General features: G+C 64.4%; 1 pseudogene; it reads right to left on the bottom strand.

Moving 5' to 3' along the window:
- Positions 1-412: 412 nt before the first annotated feature.
- On the bottom strand, positions 413-6,819 carry LOC133754150 (caytaxin-like; annotated as a pseudogene).
- Positions 6,820-8,185: the final 1,366 nt, after the last annotated feature.

Below are 8,185 nucleotides of genomic sequence, written 5' to 3'. Positions count from 1 at the left end.
AATGGCGCTGGGCGCCTGCAGGGCCGCATCCCACGTGGGTGAGGGTTCCAGTTCCGGCCACTCCATTTCCGATACAGCTCTGCTGTGGCCTTGGAGAGTAGTGGAGGATGGCCTGGGTGCTTGGGCCCCTGCGCCTGCGTGGGAAAGCCTGGGTGGGCGGGTCCTCGTGCCCGGCCCCGCCCTGCCCCGCCCTGCCCGCCCTGGCCCCTTGCCCGCCCCTCCACCCGCCCTGTGCCGGCCCTGCCCCGCCGGCTCCGCCTGCCCCGCCCAGGCCCTGGCCCAGCCCAGCCCTTCCTGCCCCACTCAGGCCCCGCCCTGCCGCCCTCCCCAGTGGCCTCGCTCCCCCCCCGCCCCATCCCTGGCCCACCAGCTCTGCCTACCCCGCCCGGCCCCCGCCGGCTCCGCCCCACTCTCAGGACAGGTTCTCCATGACTTAGTGGTGGTCCTCGCAGGTGCTGTGGGGAGAAAGCAGGTGGCGAAGACAATGATGGCGTTGAGGCCCTGGTCATAGTAGCCCATCCGAGCCACGCAGGCTCCACCCTCTGCCCCCGGTGGGGCACGGAGGGGACCACGGGTGTGGGGGTGCGACCTCCAGAGTGAGCACGGGTATGGGGTTCCGACCTCCAGGGTGACCACGGGTGTGGGGGGGCGACCTCCGGAGTGAGCACGGGTAAGGGGCGGGGGCCGACCTCTGGAGTGAGCACTGGTACGGGGTCTGACCTCCGGGGTGACCACGGGTACGGGGGGGTGTGTCCGACCTCTGGGGTGACCGCAGGTACATGTGGGGTCCGACCTCTGGGGTGACCACAGGTACATGTGGGGTCCAACCTCCGGGGTGACCACGGGTGTGGTGGGGTGACCTCCGGGGTGTCCACGGGTACGGGGTGGGGGGCGACCTCCGGTGTGAACATGGGTACGGGAAGGGTCCAACCTCCACGGTGACCACAGTATGGGGGGGTTTCGACCTCCGGGTTGAACCCGGGTACGGGATGGGCCGACCTCCGGGGTGACGACGGGTACGGGGGGGGGGGGTGGTCCGACCTCAGGGGTGAACACGGGTACGGGGGGCCGACCTCCAGGGTGACCACAGGTATAGGGGGGCCGACCTCTGTGAGTGACCACGGGTTCGAGGATGAGTCCGACCTCCAGGGTAAACACGAGCACGGGGGTTCCGACCTCCGGGGTGACCACGGGTACTGGATGGGCCGACCTCCGGGGTGACCACGGGTACTGGATGGAACGACCTCTGGGGTGACCATGGGTACGAGAGGGTGGTCCGACCTCTGGGGTGAACACGGGTATGGGGAGCCGACCTCCAGGGTGACCACGGGTATAAGGGGGTCAACCTCTGTGAGTGACCACGGGTGGGTCCGACCTCCAGGGTGTCCACGGGTACGGGGGACTGACCTCCGGGGTGACCCCTGGTTGGGGAGGGTGATCCGACCTCCGGGATGACCATGAGTAGGGAGGGGGGTGACCTCCGGGTGACCACGGATATGGGAGTGGTCCGACCTCTGTGGGTGACCACGGGTGTGGGGGTGGCAATCTCCAGGGTGAGCACGGGTACTGGGGGGCTGTCCGACCTCTGGGGTGACCATGGGTTCCCAGGGGAGCCTCGCCGTGGGTGGGCACCGGTATCTGGGGCCTCACCTCCTGCGTGACCACCTTCTTGTGTGGCCGGATCATGTGCAGGTCAATGCGGGACTCCTGCTCCCCGATGATGACCTGCACCACAGGCGCCCATTGGCTGCAGTGCTGTCCTCTGCCGCGCTGTCCCCAAACAGGTGCGCGCTGTCCCTAGGCCTATTCTTGGCGGGGGCCACTGGGGTGTCATCTGGAAGCAGCACCCCTGGGCTGGACACACCAGCCTCTCATGGCTGCCTTCATTCTCCCGCCCTGGTGCTACTTGTGCCCTGACAGGACCTGGCTCAATTGCCACCTCCTCCAGAAAGCCTTCCGTGATTGCGCTTCCCGGACATTTGACTCCTAACACTTCCTGATGCAAACAGCAGGAGGGCCGGGGGTGGGTACCTGTGGGCTGCTTCGTGTCCCCCACCCCTCAGCAGAGCCAAGTTGCTGACAGCAGCGGGGGAACTGGGGCCCACAGCTGTACCATGGGAGTCAGAACCAGCTCCCTTCTGGTCACTCTCCAGGCCTGCCATGCTGGGGCGGCAGCGCCATCCGGGTCTCCCCATGCTGGCCAGGAGCACCCGGGCCACCCCTGCAGGCGGGGTCCGGAGCAGAGCTGGGGAGGGACCCAGGATCTGATGGGGGAAGCGGGCGCCCTCCCGGCCTGCCCTGCCCTGGGGTCCAGCACACAGCTCTCCCCCCTCCAGCTTCGGGCTCGGCTCTGCCGCTGAGCTCCGGGCACCGTCCTCGCTCTGCCGGGGGCAGCGTCCAGCGGGGAAGTCGGGACCCGTGTGTGGTGTGGGGATTGAGACAGGGGCATCCCAGATCAAACTGGGGGGGGGGGTAGGGGGCAGCTCCCTGCGCATGCACACCCTGAGGGAAGCAGTGAGGGCTCAAGTGCCGGGGGCCCTGCACCTGCGTGGGAAACCTGGATGGAGCTCCTGCTCCTGGCTCCAGCCTGGCCCAGCGTTGGCTGTGGTGGCCATGTGGGGAGGGACCCAGCGGATGCGAGAGCGCTTGCTCGCTCTCTCTCTGACTCTGTGTTTCAAATAAATCAGAAGAAAAGCAAATGAAAACCTAGGAACTGTGCGATCGCCAGAGTGGATCTAGTTACTGCTCTCCGAAATCCTGGAGTGAAGTCCCTCCTGCCTCCTCCCTGGGCCCCCACCCACCCACTCCTCCCTGGGCCCCATTCCCACCCGCCCACTTCTCCCTGGGCCCTGTCCCCACCTGCCCTCCCTGGCCGTGACCGCGAGATTGCCCCACACGCGTGGACATCAGACCTGGCCGATCCTGCTCTGATTCTCTAGCCAGAGCCCTCGCTGTGTCCACTGGGGCTGTGAGACCTGCGCCTGCCTCCCTCTCCCCTAGGCCCTGCCCGGCCCCTCCACCCCTCGACACCCTCCAGGCCTGTGCAGGGCACCCTTTCCAAGGAACCCACCCAGTTACCCTGGCCCGAGCTTCCGCCACCCGGGCAGTGTGGACAGCGGGCCGGGTCGTCCTGGGCCCCCACTCTGTCCCACCCTCCGAGTGGTGGCTGCCCACGCCTGTGTCGGGGCCATGTCCCCTCCCGCCTCATCCCCACTGTGTTCCCCGTGTCCCTCCGTGTCCCCAGCGCCCAGAGCAAGCGCTCGAAACGCCGGGCAGGCCGCGTGCTGCGGTCCCCTTCGAGGATCTCAGGGAAGACCCGCGCAGTGGCGACAAGTGCAGGTGCGCGTGAATCTGCGCCATTCCGTGCCTCTGCGGCCCCCGCACCCCGCGCCCTGGGCCGAGACCGGGACAGCCCCGTGGCCCTTACCTTCCCACTCCAGCTCGTTGCCGTCGCCCAGGAACTCGAGAGAGTCCGTCTTGTCGGGGGTCTCAATGTCATCCACGTTCATGTCCAGGTCGTCCGGCGTGTCCAGGAAGTTGTCGGACAGCAGGGAGCCCTCGCTTGGGTCCAGCGAGATGCTGATCTCCGGGGCCACCAGAGACCTGCGCTTCCGGAGTGCTCCGCTGAAGTTCAGTGCGCCAGGAGGGGATGGGGAGAGGCCGACAGGACCCGTGGCCCCTGGAGCTTCCCCCACTGCCCCACCTGCTGGAGGAAGCGGAGCGGCAGGGCTGGGACGGGGCAGCCGTGGCCTTCCCCTCGCGCCTTCTGGGCAGCGGGGTGGGCACTGGCTGCAGCTGTGAAGGCGCCGGGGGTCCTGGCTGTACGTCCAGCCAGCCCCCGCGCGTGCGCACCCTGGGCCCCTGCACCACCTGGGGGACCCGATGGAGCTCCTGGCTCCCGGCTTCAGCCTGGCCTGGCCCTGGCCGTCGTGGGTGTCTGGGGACTGACCCAGCAGGCGGGGGTCTGTGTCTCTGACTTTGTGTCTCCTGTTCAAATGAATACATAGAAAAATGTAAGAGGTGTGTCCTGGCAGAAGATGATCACCTCACCGTTCTGTGCGCGTGCTTGGCACTGCGGACTCGGGAGTGGCCCGGCAGGGAGGTTACCGTCCTGCCCGGTGGGCACCTGAGTCCCAGACCTTGCCTGGCCGAAACAGGCAGGAGACAGAGCCCCCCTCTCAGACGGGGTTCAGCTGGAAGCGGGCTGGGCTTGGGGCGCTGGGTGTGTGTGACGCCGGCGTGGCTCCTCTCCTTGTCGGGGCCAACGGAGGGCCCAGCAGTAACCGTGACACGGAGGGCTGGTCCCTGCCCGGGAGGCACTGACACCTCAGCGTGGCCATGTGGCCATGAGGACAGATTGGAGCCAGAGGGTCACCCCTAAGCCTCACACCAAAGGGACCCGCCCTGAAAAATCAAACCCAACGCGTCTGCCCCTCAGGCTTCGGAGCTGTGGGGTGCGGGGGGTTGCTTGCATCTGCATAGAGCTGCCCGCCTGGGAGCGGTAACTCCGGTTTCATCGTCCCAGGCAGGAGAGGAATTCTAGCCCAGGATTATCCAACCCGAGTCTTGCGCCCCTGATTCCGATGAGAATTGGGGGCCTGAACTCGATGCTGAGTGACTGCTGACGGACGCTGCCTGTGCGCCTGCCCGGGGCAAGAGCTGCCACGGGGTCCCCTCCTTGGGGCAGCCGCACCCACACCGTGAGCCTGGGGTGAGTCCTGGTGGGCAGCAGGGAGGGCTCCCCTGTGGGCATTGCTGTGGCCATCTGGGGACTGAACCAGCAGTGGGGTTCCCCGTCGTGGCTGCTCAAGTCTTGAAAATGTCTTAAAGATTATTTGGGTGCAAAACGGCCTGCAGTCCAAGCACACTTTCCCAGCATGCACTGTCCTCGCCCTGTGGAGGGCGCTGTCGTAGGGGTGTGCATGGGTGTGAAGGCCCAGGGAGATGCTACCTGCAGCCCCCCCGCCCCAGGAGTCGGGCCTTTCTCTCTTGGGCCCTCGGCTGATTAAAGGAGGCCCAGGCACGTTCTAAGCCCACGGATCTGGATTTTAACATCCTAAAGTTTTATTCATTTACTTATCTACCTTATCTTTTTGAAGGGCAGAGTGACAGCGGGGTCTTCCATGCACTGGTTCACTCTGAGTGCCAGCAGCCAGGGCTGGGCCAGGCCGAGGCCAGGAGCCGGGAGCTCCACCCGGGTCTCCCGTGTGGGTGGCAGGGTCGCTGGCACTTGAGCTGTCACCACCGCCTCACAGGGTGTGGACCGGCAGGGAGCTGGGGACAGCAGTGAAAGCTGGGGACTGGACCCAAGTGCTCCACTGTGGGACAGGGGAGCGGCCTGTGGGCAGGAGGCGTGGCCCGCGGGCCAGGGGTGCGACATGCAGGTGGGGGAGGGCCCTGTGGGCATGGCCTTCTGGCTAGGGGTGTGGCCTATGGGCAGAGGCGTGGCCTGTGAGCCAGGGGAGTGGCCTGTGGGCTGAGTGCCAGCCCTGCATCACCTCTATGACCCTTACAAGCTCACTTCCTGTGATTCACAGCTGAGGATCAGGAAGGGAGGGGAGTAATTGGCTCCGGCAAGCGCAGCCACGCCCCTGCGGCCCCTCCCCCGCAGGCCCCGGAGCTGGGCAGTATGGTTCCCATCAGGGCCTCTGGGATCTGCTGGCCCAGCCCCGGCAGAGCCATGCCTGGTGCGGGGAAACTTACAGGCCAGGTCAGCCTCTTCTACGCTGCCCAGCGACTCCGTCCCCGTGTCTTCCTGGAGCGGCCTGCGGCGTCGGCCAGAACCGGGCAGTGCCGCCGGAACGTCCAGCCAGAGGAGGGTGGCTTGGCCAGGCGGGATCAGGCCGATGGTCTTCAGACAAAACAAGAACAGAGAGCACTTAGCACTGGGCCCAAGCGCCTCTCTGCTGGGGGCAGAGCACGGGGAGCCCGCGCGCAGGCTGGGAGTCCCAAACTCGCACTAAGCCCTGGGGGCTAAGGCCTGGACAGAGCCAGGCTGCTCAGGCCCGTTGGAATCTAAGTGGAATCCTCTGCGTTGGGCCTGCAGCCTTGGTTCTTGGAGTTTTGTGTTCTCTTTAGCTCATTCTCAGCGTGAGAGGCAGAGCTCGAATCCACTGGGTCACCCCCAGGTGCCTGGGAAGGCTGAGGAGCCGAAGCTCAGAGCTCGGCATGGGCTCCCCCGCGGGTGGCAGGGACCTAGGGTGGGCGTTGGCTGGGTGCTGCAGTCAGGGGGACACAGGGTGGGCGTCGGCCCGGAGCTGAGTCGGGGGACCCAGGGTGGGCATCGGCTCGGGCTGCAGTCAGGGGAACCCAGGGTGAGCATTGGCCAGGAGCTGAGTCAGGGGTTACCCAGGACTGGGACCTGGAATGCAGATGTCCTAGCAGGTGTTAGGGCCAGCACGGCGGCACAGCAGGTGAAGCTGCCACCTGTCACACCACCAGTTCACATCCTGGCTGCTCCATTTCCATTCCAGCCCCCTGCTAATGTGCCTGGGAAGGCAGTGGAGGACGGCCCAAGTGCTGGGGCCTTGCCAGCCACATGGGAGACCCAAACGGAGCTCCTGGCTCCTGGCTTTGGCCTGGCCCAGCCCTGGCCATTGCCACCATTTGGGGAGTGAACCAGCAGATGGAAGACCTCTCTCTCTCTCTGCCCCTCTCTGCGTAGCTGTGCCTTTCAAATAAATACACAAATCTTCAGGAGGAGAAAGAAAAGCAGGTGTCTTAACCATTAAGCTGAGTGCCCACTGTCTCTGGGGTCTTGTCCATTATGTGCAGGGAAAAGTGTGTCAGAGCTGGGTCACCATCAGCCATGGGGTCCATGGCCAAGCTGCCAGATAAACACAGGAGATGGGGTGATGACCGCCAGGAGCCCCGGCTGACACGCTGGTGAGAGAAGGTGCAAGGGGCTTCGGGGCCATGCACGGCCCCACCTGGAGGCTCACAGGCCTCACCGCGGGGGCCATAGGGGCCACACATGCCTTCCACCTTTGAGACTGGGGTGGGGGGTGGGATCCCCACTCCTGTGTCTTCCTCCCTGAAGACCAGCACCCTTCTGGCCAGTCGAGGGGCTGTCTGCAGCCCTAACTGGGTCTCCTCCGCACTCCCACGGCCATGAGAGGTGACCAGGAAATGTCCCCGGGGTCCCCGAGGGAGCAGCCCAAGCAGATCCAAGTGGGGGCACACATGGTGGCCCAGCGCTCGAGATGCCCGTGTATGCGGCCACTACCTGGGATGTCCCTGTCCCCAGTGGGTGTTCAAGTCTCTGCTGCTCAGGTACCGGGGCCGCTGCTCCCTCAGGGGATGGAGCTTGGGGCTTGCAGACTAGAGGCCTCTGCCTCTCAGATGGATCAGGCTAACAGGATATAAACCCCCAGTCACGGGAGGATTTGGAGACAGCCTTGTTCCATTCACGGGGACCCAGAGAGCCTGAAGGGAAGGCTGCAGGGAGAATCCGAGGGCCAGGCCGCACTGGGCACCCCTGACAGCTCCCAGCGGGGCTCGTGCTTGACCTGCCGCCACGCGCTCCGGTCCCAGGTGCCCACGCCACCCTGCCCATCCCTGGCACCTGGTTCTGTGCTGGGCCTTTTAGATCCCAGCTGTGGGGATCTGCCGAGCCAGCAACTAGGGCCTCCTCTCCCAGCGCTGCTGGCTCAGCTGGAAGAAGGGGGCGGGGAATGCTTTTTTCATCCCCTTACTTGTTTCCTTAAGAGATATTTGGGGGACCGGCACTGCAGCGCCAGCATCCCATAGGGTGCCAGTTCCAGTGCCAACTGGCTGCTCCACTTCCCATCCAGCTTCCTGCTGTGGTCTGGGAAAGCAGTGGACGATGGCCCAAGTGCTTGGGCCCCTGCACCTGCGTGGGAGACCCGCATGGAGCTCCTGGCTCCTGGCTTCAGATCAGAACAGTTCCGGTCATTGCAGTTAATTGGGGAGTGAACCAGAGGATGGAATCTCTCTCTGCCTCTCTGTAACTTTGCCTTTCAAATAAATAAAATCTTTTAAAAATTAAATAAAATATTAAAGCTGAAAAAAAAAAGAAAACAAATGCCTCTGGCTTTGTTTTTGTTGCATATGATTGCTTTAGCTATTTGGAGTCTCCTATACTTCCATATGATTTTCAGCATCATTTTTTCTACATTTGTGAAGAATGTCCTTGGTGTTTTGATTGGAATCACATTGAGACTAT

This window comes from Lepus europaeus, chromosome Y, assembly GCF_033115175.1.
Source record: "Lepus europaeus isolate LE1 chromosome Y, mLepTim1.pri, whole genome shotgun sequence".
In the NCBI taxonomy this organism is placed as follows: domain Eukaryota; kingdom Metazoa; phylum Chordata; class Mammalia; order Lagomorpha; family Leporidae; genus Lepus; species Lepus europaeus.
This window is presented reverse-complemented; position numbering and strand designations above follow the sequence as displayed.